The sequence below is a fragment of the Aphelocoma coerulescens genome, chromosome 1 (genome assembly GCF_041296385.1).
Source record: "Aphelocoma coerulescens isolate FSJ_1873_10779 chromosome 1, UR_Acoe_1.0, whole genome shotgun sequence".
Lineage (NCBI taxonomy): Eukaryota > Metazoa > Chordata > Aves > Passeriformes > Corvidae > Aphelocoma > Aphelocoma coerulescens.
The window spans coordinates 18,663,653-18,677,850 of record NC_091013.1 but is presented as its reverse complement, the minus strand read 5'-3'; the positions used below and the strand labels follow the sequence as shown (position 1 = coordinate 18,677,850).

Below are 14,198 nucleotides of genomic sequence, written 5' to 3'. Positions count from 1 at the left end.
CTCTCTCCTAAACAGGCACTGCAAGATCTCCTACAGATGATGGGCCCAAACATACTCTTCCCAGTTCAGGCCCTGCTCTACCTGCCTCTCTTTGATAAAAAGGGCTTCTTACCTGGAGCATCTCAAGGCCCTAGGCCATTCCTGAACCAACACGAGATATTTGTTGCTGCAGTATAAATGTATCCTGAAAAGCCATACTGCAGATTTTTCATGTTGAGTTGAGGTCTCTAAAACATCAGGTCCAGTTCAAAGCCTGTGAAATAATAATAAAGAGATCTTTATAGGTTTTCAAGAGGTCTAGAATGAATGATACATTGTTATATATGGCACCAAGATATTGAAAAAAAGAAGGATAACTGCAAGAACAGTTCTGTTCTAGCCACCTGATTTCCTGGACCTTCTCAACTGCTTCAGATCCAGCAGCTTGAAAAAGATGTGAGGCAAAGACTTTGTCTGCACAGCTCTTACTGTCCTGTGCCCACAGACAAACCCTGCCAGAGCTCCCAGGCACACCACGCAGATTCCCAGTTCTGTCAGGTGTCTGGCTGACACTGAATTTGTGGCTGTGGAGCCTTCTCAGAGCCTCTGCATTTGAGAAAAAATTATTTTGAACTGCTCAGTTGTTAAAATAAACACTTCCTCTCACCTTGCCAATATTCACTAAAATGGAAATTGGACCAAAGCCTGGTATTATGTATGAAGTACAAAAGAGAAAGCAAACTTCTAAAATCATTACACATCCTCATTTTGAAGTTCTATGCCTTATTTTGCACCACAATCAAAAGTATTCTGTTGCTTCAAATTTCAAGAGTAGGTTGGACAATTTAAATATGCTTGCTGTCTGCATTAAGTAGGAGAAAAAAGAGGGAGGATTGTATCTTTATTTGTTCTTTTGCTTTCAGCTTATGGCTGGTTCAGTGTGACTGATGTCAGCATCTAACATGTGATTTTATGCCAACAGATAGACCTTTTATTTCAGCTGCTCCATATTTGGGCTACATTTGTTATGTATCTGATGGAAAAAAAAAAGTAAGTACATGTGTGTTCCTATTTGCATACATACATGTTTGTATGTATCCTGTTCCACACCTATTAGTCTTCTAAATCTATGGAGAGGAAGAAAAACTGGATTTTTTTTGTGAGTCTATAATAATGTCACAGTTTAGCCCCAGCCAGCAGCCAAGCCCCAGGCAGCTGCTTGCTCACTGCCCCACCAGCGGGATCCAGGAGAGAATCAGAAGGGTAAAAGATAGAAGACTTGTGGGTTGAGATAAACACAGTTTAACAGGGAAAGACGCACCCACAAGTAAAATACAACAAGGAATTAATTAACTGCTTCCCATGGGCAGGCAGGTGTTCACCCATCTCCAGGAGAGCAGGGCCCCATTACACATAACAGTGACTTGGGAAGACAAACTCTATCACTCCAAACGTTCCCCCTCTTCTCCTGCTTCCCCTCATATTATATACTGAGTATGATGTCAGATGGTCTGGAATATCCCTCTGGTCAGTTGGGGTCACCTGTCCTGGCTGTGTCTCCTCCCAGTCTCCCATGCCTCCCCAACTTCCTCACCACTGTGGCAGTAGGAAAGGCAGAAAAGGCCTTGGCTCTGTGTAAGCCTTGCTCAGGGCTTAATTACAAAAACATCTCTATATTATGAACCCTGTGTTCAGCACATATCCAAAACATTACCCCATACCAGCCTCTGTGAAGGAAATTAACTCTACCCCAGCTGAAACCAGCACAAGTAGTTAGAGCTATTGCAATTACAAATAAAATAGAGGATGCAGTCCTTTCACGCGTCAGATTCATCTCTGTGACTGTTGTATGAGCACAAAAATAGCAGCCACTGCAAAACAATTGCTTTTTCAGCTATGTACAAGGCTATTTTGTGTCTGGCCAGGGCTCTGCACAAGAGGCAACAGTTTTTTCTTCCTACAGGTTTGGTTGCTGTCAGCACAAGCTTCCTGCAAGACTAACACTGTTAGGGATATTTTTAAAGGATGGGAGGAGAGGTTCAGTTGTGCAGTGGCTCATCCCTCTGTATTGCTCACTTCTATGCCTTACCCACTTCCCTCGTACCAGCCTGAACTTCAATGGCACTTGGTCAGCCCAAGATTTTGCCCCACAACCCAATGGCTAATTAAAAAACCAAAAAAGGCAGATTCACCAAATGTAATGGATCTGCTACACTTTCTAGTACAACAAAGCAGACTGCTATGAGAGCTGTTCCTTGGGGTACAAACGCAAAGGGGCAGAAATATACCTGTTTTTACAAGTAGGTTGTAAAAACCCACCTGTGGGAGCTGTGTGTGCAGGTGGGTTTGTAAGGGCAGGGAAGTCCCGCAGGAGTGTTTGCCTGCATCTCCTCACAGAGCTGCTGCAGGACTGCTATGCAGCACAGATTGATCCATGCTCCTGCTGACAGGCCAGAACCACCAGCAAGTCCCTGAGGTCCCACCCCACCCTGGCCGAAGAGCTAAAGGAAGCTAAGGGAGAAAGGTGCACCACACACTAGTGTCTGGCTGATAAGAAAGCAGTCCAGTACCAGATTTGTTCAGGTAGCTCTTATTCCCCACTGTGAAGTGTGGGCAGACAGGTGCATACAAAGCAGTGTGAATATGCCTGGGAGGAAAGACTTTGCACCAGCTCTCTCTGCCTTGCATCAGCACAGATGTGTGAGCAGCACAGAGGTGACTGTCAGAGGCACCACTCTCCACACATATTACACATATCAGCTACAGTGCACAGGGTTACACCTGTCCCAGGGCTGGAACTCTTCCAGTGGCTGATTCATGTAAGGTGGTTTGGTTTCTCTTTCTGAAAGCCCAGCTCAGGAAGTGTATGACATAGATTAACTTCTGGTTTCAGTTCTTTTAAAGTACAGATTCTGTTTTGGTTGGAAGGTAGCTCTATCTGCAGCGTGAATGACGGGGAGGGCAAAAAGGCAGCCAGGTACTGTTAGTGTGGGATACAACTGGGAACAGGATCTCCCTGTTGGCTGGTGCTTCTGGACATGACTGATGACCAGTCTGCCCCCTTCCCCCAGACTGCTCCTTCACACTGTAAATAAATCCACACTTTTTCAGGAACCAGCCTGAGGAATGGCTTTTTCCAGCTTCCAGAGCCTAGAAGGGGGACATCTATTAGACCTAAGCAATGAACAAAGTGGATGTGTGGGTGATGCTGCTGAGAGAATCTGCCTGCAAATGAAAGACTGGGATGGCTTTTTTGAGAATGACAAGGTTCAGCAAAAAGTTCTGGGGAAGCCAGACCCACAGCCATCACAGCCTTGTGAAATTGCAGAGTTCTACATACACACACGGACACAGAAACATAAGCACTTGCCCACCTCTTTGTTTGGGGGGGAAGCAAAGGCTAAAAAAGCTTAGAAGCTTAGAATTATTGTAATAATAATCTGTAATAGAGAGTGCTGCTTTCCTCCAAATCTGTTTGTCCATCACTACCGTTCAGTAAAAAGAAATGCTTATAGTATTTATAATATTTAAAAGGAACAGCTGTTTTTTGATTGTATTGGAGGGGAAGTTCATTATGTCATTAACTGCTTATCTTAGTTATATGTTTTGAGGTAATATATGGTGCATGAGGCAATGTGCCCGAATCCTTGGGAAATAGGCAGAGTAAGGACTTGTCAACTCTAAAAAACCTCCTCAGTTTTAGGTAACAAGAGTAGTCAAACAGCCCAACAAAAAGTATTGAAAATTAAATAGAAAAGTTGAGCCTAATTTAGCTTCATTTTAATGTGGTTTTCCACTCTTCTTTATCACAAATATACATGTCTGTCCCAATCCAGTGCCTGGACTTTCAAAAGGCTGTTGGCAAATAAAAGAAGTTTCAGGGAAGATCTGCAAAAATTATTCTTGAAATTGTGCCAGATAGATTAAATTAAATGTAGTCTATTTATTTTATCAAAGAAAAGATTTTCAGATGGATGATTTGAGAAGGTGCAGACTTACAGGGAATGGGAGAGGACTAAGGAGGATGGAGCCCACGTTCCCAAGCCCTGACTGCTGCATGGGAGCTCATGCATGCCCAGAAGGACACTGGGCCATTCCACACACCGTGAACATGGGCAGCTGCTTCCTGGCCCTGGGAAACAGGAGAGAGGCTGTTGGGCAGAGGAGCAGCAGGGACTATGGACCCAGGCTCCATTGTAGCACAAGCCAGCAGATAGAGTCTGAAAACAGAAAATTTCAGACCACAGAGTTTACCAACACAAGTGGCAATATGCTGCTGAGGCAGCATATTTGCAGTCACACTGGATTTTCTATCTTTTTATAATCATAAATCAGGGTCGGGTTTCTTTCATTAAAGGTACAAGCACAATCAGACAAAAAAGTGTTTAAATTAAAATCTTTGGTCTCTGTCATGAAGAAAGTCAGCACAGAGGGTTGTTCTGATCTGTACAGCCTGTGAGCCTAAAGCATTCCTTCATAAGAGCATAGGCGGGCGCAGCCAGGACAACAGGCAGCATATGACCAGAAAGAAATAATTTATGCTCTGTGATACAGGATGAATAGATTTTCACACCATTCAGATCCATTTTTTTTATAACCATCCACCATATGCCAGGAACTGGAGAGCAGTGTGCAGAGCGAGCCTGCATCTGCTTCCTCCTTCATGCTGTGCATGCTTTTTATAAAAGTCCTTCCCTGGAAAGCAGCAGAAGGCATCACCAGAAGCACTTCCCAGGGTCTGGGTGAACACTCTGCAGGGGATGTACAGTGCTGGGAGCCAATGTAAACATGCAAGAAAGAGCTGCAAGACCATGGCATAGGTGATGATGCCTAAGTGCCTTCCAGCACAGCTATGCCAGGGAAAGTTGACAAAGATGAACATCTTTAAAAACAAGAAGAAAATGTTCATCTTGATAACTCTCCCGTGTGGGAATAGTTAAGTGTGAATCTTCACTGTGAGTTGGTTTTGTGTCCACCAGATCTTTCTCCCACTGTTTGCAAGCATGTTTTAAGAAGAGGAGATACTGCAAGTTGTGCAAAGGTCAGCTTTTAATACAGCACTATTCACTGTGCAAACTATATTAAATTGTAGTCTCATAAACATCACTTACAACTATCACCTTTTTCTTGGCTGGAGTATTTATCCAGCTTTATCCAGGTCTCTGCTCAGGGTCAACTGGAAGCCATCAGACCATCAGACTGCTTTGTTTATTCAGCTTTTAAATTTCTTTAGCTTTTCTCTCATGTCATTGGGCTTTATGTACAACAATTTTCACAGGGTGCTTGCAGTCAAAGTCAACACACTTGTACATATCATAATTGTTTTGAATAATGATGGCATATTACTGTGCTTATAAATATTATCTTACTTGTACTTCAAATTTTACCAAGAACCTGCCATCTCACCAGGTTTTTGGTTTTTTTAGTGATGATGGTACTGCTACAGCATCAGCAAAAGAAGTGGCATATCATTCAGAGCATTCACACTTAGTTAAGGTGACTAATTCTAAACTATAAATACTTCAAGACCAATTTGTCACAGACTTACAAGCACCTTGTCTCTGATGCTACAGCCTATTTCCCCTGGCACTTCCACAACACCAGTGAATTGGAAACTCATCGCCCAATAAACTCTGTAATTATTCTTCTGCTTACTACTTAAGTGCATTAGTAATGCCACACAATAGATAGGATTAGGTCATCAAGTTTGCTTTCTGTGTCTGGCATTGCATGTATGACAGGGTTTCTTTTCTAAACAAAAGGCTGTTTGTCAGTGTTACTTTTGCTCTAATGCATGTAAAGCCAACTGTATAAACAGAGCAGTATTTCTGTAACCACCTCACTGCTCTGTGGTGCTCTGAAACTCAGAGGAGATGGTCCTCTCTCAGCTCCTAGGCTGCATCTACTGAGACAGCAATTCAAGTTGGAAAGCACAGTCTGGCTTGTCACTTGTCATCCAGAAACTATTCGAGGAGAGTGTATCTTATTATTGAGTCATAATTTGTTCAGCTAGGTTTCTGGGCACCAAGACAGCCAGATGGTTAATTCCACTACTTCTTTTTTTTTTTTTTTTTTTTTTAAAGGAGTAGCAGAGGGGAGGGAAGTCCCCTGGCATCGGGTTCTGGCACAGCAGGCTGAGCCCCAGTGCAGCAGTTGGGATTTTGACCCAGTGAATGTGCCCAAAGATCCTTTTCAGCCACACAAAACCGTTCAGTTTTGCCATTAGCATATCAGAGGTGGAGCGGTGGTGGGAAATGGCACAGGCAACAATGCTGGGAGCTCGGAGTCTTTGTCTGGCTGCAGCTTAGGGAGGCAGAAAAAAAAAAATTATAATTGGCCATTGGCCATGCAGTGACAGACAGATGTTGACATTTTTCTCCCTCGGCTGATCAAACCCCACCCTCATCCCGAGGTCTGGAGGAATGCTGCCGGCTGCCCCATTGAGGCAAGCAGCTTTCTGCCCACTCTCCAGAGTGACAGGGCCAGCATTAGCATGGTATAACCTGCATAGAGAAAACTGAGAGAGTGAGAGAGATTGCCTCTGATTTTTCTTTTCTTTATGTCACTCTAAATCAGATCTGAAATAAGGTTTTAATTCCAATTTGAAAGGGCAGGCGAAGTACATCAGCTAAATGCAACATCCTTGATCACCTTTGAACCCCATGCAGTATCTATGGGAAGAGGCCAACCTGCCTTAGACAGCCGTCCTTTGCTTCCTTGCCAGAAAGAGATGTTTTGGGGCCCCAAAAACTGCTGAGAGTTCCCACTCCCATACACTATAAAAATCCCATAGGAGAAGGTTCATGAGCTGTGTCAGGCTGGGGTCTGTAAATGTGCCCTGCTGCTTTCAGCTCCACTCATCTTTGCTCCTCCTGGCAAGCAGCCATGAGAGCAGCACTGCTTCTGCTTCCTCCTGACCTGACCACACACCACTCTGGGACAGGAAGGAGGCAGGATCTGAAAGAGATGACATTTTTCTTGACACAGCAATAAAGTCAGCCTGCATGCTCAAAGGACAACTCTGCATCTTTTCCACTTGTTGCCCAAATCACAGACTGATCCCTGGAGGCAGAGCATCTGCCACTTCATTGCACATCAGACTTTCCCTAAAACCAAGCAATATTTTTTTTTTTCTGACATCAAGCTCAGTTACACTGACTATCTCATCTATCACTTTCTGAATATGTTATCTATCACTTATGTGTATGAAGAAAGTCTGCCCACCTCCATGGCTGTTATTCTGAAAACTTTTCTCCATGCAACAGCCCTTGCTTCTGCGGCAGTACTGGGGCAACACGTGAGGACAGACTGTGGTCATGAACACTGCCTAGGAAACCTCTGTGAATTCCTGGCAGTGTTGCAGAGACAAGCCCAGCTGGTCAGAGGTAAGACCAATCCTTGCCTGGCTCCAAATCACTCACAGTGCCCAAAAGGCCCCAGCAGGGAAGAGTGCAGTGCAGATGCCAGCGTCCATGGCAAAGGGTGGCCAAACTGTGTGTACTGCTAAAATGGAGCAATCTCCCATGCAATCATCACCCTTCTACTCTCCTTCATCAAATGAGCTTCCCACGAGCTCAGCTTTCACCCAGCTTTTGGCTTTTCCAGTGACAAATCAGGATTTCATAAGGTTTTGTTTTTGCTTTGAAAGGCCATCATGAAGCCTGTACCTAAACTGTCTGTTTAGAAAATGCAAATGAGTGCCATGAGCCTATTAAATGGTGTCTAGATGCAGACTGGAGCAGAGACTGTCAAGTCTGCATTTCAAATCAACAGCTGAGCTTGGATTTAGAGTTTAATGCTGTCATATTTGGCTTCTTATAAGATCAAGGACCCTGTCTGTCCTCAGCCAGTCCAATGAGGAGGATGCTCATGCTGGGCATGTTTCCTTATGAGTGGAAAAAACCTGGGCCTGCAGAAAGGGCCCTTTACACCATTCTGTACTTCAAAGCCAATTGACTCACCCAGCCTGGACAAAGCAACCACAGAGAGTTAAAGCTCTGCTAACTCTTGCCTCAGGCCAGGTTGAGCTGCTTCAGAGGCGAGAAGGCTTAAGTGGCCCCAAACACCCAGGGGTAGGGGGATCAGACCTGTCAGCACACAGTTCAGCTCCTAGCTCAGCAGCTACTGGCCTCTTGGGAGGGTCCTGAGATTCAGGATTGGGGTCCAAACCTACATATAGCTTCAAAGATATGTGCACAGTTGTTAAGTCCTTCATTTGTTAATAGATATCATGCACTAAGTGAATATAAAACTAGATTTCAATATGTTGGATAAATTATTTATGGAAAATCTATTGAAAATTCATGTAGTTCCTAGTAATTAGCCTAACCAAAGTGCAGTGGATATGAACAGTCATCATTCTTCTGCCTTGTCCCAAAGGAAACACAACCATAGAGCATAGATCTTAAATGCACATCTCTTTACATGTACATCTACAGTCACATCTCAGAAATGAGTTTTTATTTGCTTTAGATTCACAGGGTTCTCAGAGAAGATTATTCTGCTTTATGCTTGGTTCTTGCCCTTTTATTAGGGCTTTGCAATGTGAACATTTCTCCATGGAGGCATTACTGTGTGGTAATTGTTCAGCTCTTTCTACATTAGAATACATCCTCTGTGGTAAAAAGGGCCCCTTCTCAGTTCATCCAGACCCTGGGCTGGATCAGACTTAAAGCTTCTTTATGGCTAAAATATGTCTTGCTCTACTGTATAGCCATGAGGGTTATTAGATCCTCAGCCAGAGTCACTCATTACAAGAGACTCATAGCAGTCACATGGGCGCAAATTTGGCATTGCAGAATTTTGACTGTGAAGAAAAGGGGTGGGAAGGAAAGAGCATTTTGATTCAAACACCACAAAGTAATATGTAGACTCAGAAAGGAGTGGTAAACTGGAAAGTTAACCTTGTTTTCAATGGTTATTATATCTAAATCAGAACTCCTTTTCAGCTGTGATGGAGCCTATTATAATGAGGAAAACACAATCCCCTTCACCACTGCCAACCCAGTAGGGGTATTTGAAGAGAACACTTCAAATTCCATTTAAACTCATAGAGTTCAGTCTAGGTTATGTTCTGTGTTGGGATAGGAATATTTGTATTTACACAGTTTATAGATCTGGTCTTAAGTTATTGCACGTAGAAAGTAATGTAAAAAAGCTGTAAAAATTTCAACAAGTAACCTTTAGGATCCAGAAATTTTAGAGTGAATTATACAATTCCAATTAGCAATTATGGTGGTGTGGCACCTAAATGTAAGTTTTGCTAGAGATTTACAGCTGCCTTCTGTTCACATTACTAAGCTAAATTTACAGTCAAGGAATCCAAACTCCTTTATACAGACTCAGACACTTCAGCATCCACATGGTTTTTTTCTGAAAATGGGTGTAAACAAATCTGAGAATCTGGACAAAAAGATGGCAAGAAACTAAAAAGATCTTGCAACTGCTGGAATTAATGCACCTTCATTTTACACCTATAGCCCTGCAGGGAAAGAATCCCTTGCTAACAAAAAATTCTATGCTCTTCACATTTTGGTGTCAAGGTGGTGTTATGGCCCTATATTCTTTGCATAGGTCACCTTGCTGCAAAAGAATGAAAAATAATACTTTCTAATGAGGGTAACAGAAACATTAATAGCTGGCTTGATTTGAATTCAGATTAAGGAAGGACATGGCTGATTTTTAAATAAGCAGCTGCTAAAGAAATCCCAAGATCAGTTCCTGTGCTTGTAGGAAATCTCTTAATACTTGCTAAGAGGGAGCCTTGGAAGATCATTTGAAATGTGGCTGCTTTTCCAGGGCTCACTTCAGTCATGCAAGGCTCCTCTGCTGCTGCTGTGTGCACACCCAGACCTGTCCTCCTGTGGTCTCTTTCTCCTCACCACTGGTATTACAGAATCTCCTCCTTATGGGGAAGGGCCTGGGGGGAGGGTCTCTCTGTGGAACTTCTTGCAGGACTGGTCTTAGCAACTCCTCCAGCAACTGCTCAGTTTTGTCAGGGAGCTGGCTTGACTGTCCATCCAACCATTGTCTCCCTCCCTGCACCCCAGCAGATAATTTAGGATTTCAAGCACAACCATCAGCAACCAGGATGAAAAACGTACAGAGCTGTTCCTTATTAAGATGACCACCTCAATATGCATTTTCCAGCACAAAAGTTTATTTTCAGTACAGGATGTGGTCTATTGCTTAAAAAGCCTTGCTTGATCAACACCCCTCATTTTCCTTGTTCATAGGCATGCAGCACAGGGAGTTGAAATACCTTAACAAACTCAGTGCTGGAGGGTAGAAAGGCAGTGAACACATTATCATGGGATAGAACACTTGCTATACTTGATAATCAATGCCCAAAGGCTGCTGGAAGACAGCTAAATTATCACACATGAAATTCCCATCTCCCTGGAGATGAGGTTTTCTGCTGAGGAGGTAGGAATGGAGCAGTAACACTTTGAAGCATTTCTGATACAAACATGGATGATACCAAAATCTACACAAGAAGGACTCCTGCAGCAGAAGGATGAAGTATTCACAGAATACTCTGAGTTGGAAGGAACCCACAAGGATCATCAAGTCCACCTCTTAAGTGAGAGGCCCATGTGGGGATAAAACCCACAACCTTGGCGTTATTAGCACCATGCTATAACACACTGAGCTAAATATTTCCACGGCCAGCTACAAGAAAGATGTGATGGCTTAAGAGGAGAGACCCAGAGAGCCCTTCTCAGCCCCATGCTCCTATGACCCTCTGCAAAAAGATCTCCAGAACTGAGCTGCTGAAATGGTATGGTGGTGGAAGGAGAGAGGTCTTGGTTTGCATCCAATCAATCCACTGGTCAGCCTTTCTCTTAGGAGGTCCTGCTTTACAGACATCAGCCCTGATCTGAACCACAATGGTGACCAGTAATGGTGACCAATTTTCTCATCGTGTCTGAGCAGCATTTTTCTCTTCCCACTTTCCATAATCCTTACATACATCTGTGACAGAGATTTTAAAGACCTTGAAGTTGAACTGCAAAAACCACAGCCTGCTGGAAAAAGGAATCCCTGCCAGCATAACTTTATTATTCCCTTTTTGGACAAATGGTTGAAGAAGTGAGAGCTGCTCTCATTTTTATGGCAGACATTCTGCAGATGCCTTGATGAGAACAGGATGACACATAAACCCTGCTCTAGATCCATTCTGAGATCACAGGCAAGAGGAAAGCTGCCTCATATGACTGGTGAAGCAAAGAGCACATCCAGATTCACTTGTCTTCATGGCAGCATCTGCTAGAAAATACATGCAGAGTTAAACCTCAGACATGAAAAAATATTTTTAAAAGTTTGTGGACAAATGCCATACATTCCTTAATGGCATTTGTCTGTTAGTAACTCCTGGAATAGGAAATGTTTTCATTCTCAGTTTCTGCATTTTCTTCCTCCCTTTTGAGTCAACAGGAACTGAACCTATAAGTCAAAATAGCTTTCTGTCTCTAAACAGACTGAGTCAGTACCATGGTTTAAAGAGATAGGGGAATGCTATTGACAGTTATGAGTAACAATATAGAATTTCTGACAAAAATGGATTGAAAAGCCACAAAACAGAGCTCCAAAACTCATCTTCACTTAAAGAAAATGTTCGTGCTGTTGGAATCAACTTGGCTGCTTCCACAGCCAGTACTGCTGTGACAATCTTTGCCTCTAAAGATGTAAAATGCTCTATCACTTCACAAGCTCTTGCACATCACTGTTGCAGGAGCAAAATTAATGCATAATATTCTGCCTACATGGTTTGTACGATTAGTTTCCCCCTTCATTAAAAGATAGATGCTTTCAACCAAGCCTGCCTCCTGCCACATGTGTATCTACGTTTGAATCTGCCACGGCCATGGGGAATGCATTTACACACACGCATTGCTGCGTCATCTGCGTCTGTGCAGAGCAGAGCTTGTGACAATGGGGATGCTGCCAACACCCGAGCACGGCTGCTCATGGGTCTGCACAGTTCTTCAGAGAGAGATTAATTTTGACACGGATCCAACAGACTGGGGAGTCAGTCAGTGTCTTGCTTGTTCCACTGTGTAAAACGGCCCAGAGGCAGCAGCCCATGCTGGGACAGTGCTTGTGGGACTGGTGTCAGAAGCTCTTGGCAGCCAGCACAGCTGCGCCTGGGGCTGGCCTCACAGAAGTGACATTTCCATGGCCTCAGCTCACCACAGAAAACAGGCTATTTATGTCAACCTTAATAATGAGGCGGAACTTAGCAGTGAAAGCTACATCTATTGCACAATAAGAATATTCAAAGAAGCAGTTTGGAATTTGGGCTGAAATTATTTCTTTTTCTCCACTTTAAATATTTTCTTTTATTTACTTCATGACATCTATAAAGACAAACCACTCTGGAAAGCCAGATACCCCTAAAAAATTAAATCATTAAAAAACATGAGAGATCAGGTCCATCTGAGGTCAGAAGAAATGAGGGCAACAAACTCTGCACTGACTAAACTTGGGTCAGTCAGTGCCAGCTAGGATTACCTTGACACTGACTCCTTGTGCCTTGTTCTGCTCACTGAGCAGACCAGAAAAGCAGCAGCAGTCCACCCAAAATGCCCCAGCTGATCTCAGAGATCAAGAGAGGAAAACCAGCCAGGAGACTGAGCCCTCTGACCTCTGCCTGGACAGGCGCCTGCGTGGCAGAGTCCTGTAGCCCTGAGTGAAGAGGCCAGGAAGATCAGACATTCCCCTTTTAGCCAGGAGGAAGGATTCCGGAAGAGCTCCCCATTGCCTTCCTGTTCATGAACATACTCCAGAACTGTCTTCTCCTTCCCCCAGAAGCACAGCCCTGCTCCAATCAATCTAATTTTATCAGTACTGAAAGAAATCACAGCTGGTTTAGATCTAAGGACCTCACGATGTGTTTGGAAGTCAGATGAGATCATCAGCAAAAAAAACAAACCAAAACAAGACAAAAACCAGTGGGGAGAAGAGGCATCCAGAAGCACAAGAAGGGTTTAGGATGCCTTTTTGATGAACAGACTGCAGCCTGGCAAGGCTTCAAAGAACTGCCCAAGGGCTGTGGCAATCCCTGTCCGCATAAATAATGTCACCTTACACTGCAAAAAGAAACCTCAACCATTTTGATATTATTTGAAAAAAAAGGTCCAGACACCACTTTAAAGAGAAACTTCCAGGATGGAAGCAGTTTAGGTGCTCCATGTTGATTACCAAACTGCACTTTGGGTGACCAAATATACTAGAAATTTAAAATTTGACATGTTCATTATTTATTGTATCTTCTGTTCTTTGCTGCCATGAGGTTAGGCAATTAAACAAAATAGTTTATCATGGGATTTCAATCAGTTTTCTTCTCAGTTTCTCATGCATTATTTTGAAATGCTTAGCTTGTAAACACTGCAGGGTAATATTTATTTGTTTAAAAGTGCTTTCATAAAGCCCTGGAATGCTTTGTTAACCCTAGATCACTTACGAACAAACAACCATCCTCAGACTATGTTGTCTTCCATATATATTATGGTTTAAGCCTGTACTTAAAAGTCATTTTATATAAAGTCATATGATCCTTCAAATGCGTCCCCTAACTTTTTTCTTGCTAACTAACAGACAGAGGTCACTTCTCTTCCTCTGCAGTCACTTTTTCATAGAATCCACTTCCCTCTTCCCATTTATTTTTAATACTAGTGGTTTCATCCACAGGAATATATTTGTTATAGAAACAAACCTCTCCACTGTTGGTAACCAGAAATGGCTCTGAAAGACAGTTGTGGCGGAAGAGTTTCCTGTCAGAAAATAGGTACAGCCTTAGCAGCAACCACTACTGCACACTGGCTTTGATGTGTTTCAGATTTGTTTGCTTATTTTATCTTTTCTTCATCTTTATTTATTCCATCATAGTGCTCAGATATCTCAGAGAGCAGCAGGGTTATGAGGGCTGCCACCATGGCTGGGCTTTTATCTATGGCAGCTTTTATCTTGCTCTATGGTCAATCCTTCGTGAATTGGTCAGCTTGTAGGTAGATAGATATCTTCTGGGCAGCTCCTTTGTGTCATAACATATCCTTGTCCACTGCTGCTGGCTTCTCCTAATGCCAGGAAGTTTTGGGAACAACATTATGAAGGGATTTGGCAGGTAAAAATGCTCCAGTGAAGGTGCTCCTGCTGCTGTGCGAGAACAAAGGCCAAAGGCCGTGGCAGCAGCAGCGCATGGGTGTTTGGGTGTCGCC

The 14,198-nt window shown here is 43.3% G+C and overlaps 1 long non-coding RNA gene across 5 annotated transcripts in view; it reads right to left on the bottom strand.

Moving 5' to 3' along the window:
* LOC138104342 (uncharacterized) overlaps positions 1-14,198 on the bottom strand; it is a 50,162-nt gene that overhangs the window by 27,209 nt on the left and 8,755 nt on the right. For all 5 annotated transcript variants that reach the window (XR_011148028.1, XR_011148022.1, XR_011148024.1 and 2 more), the window contains exon 2: positions 113-253. This is a non-coding gene — a long non-coding RNA (uncharacterized lncRNA). The remainder of the gene's footprint in view (positions 1-112; positions 254-14,198) is intronic.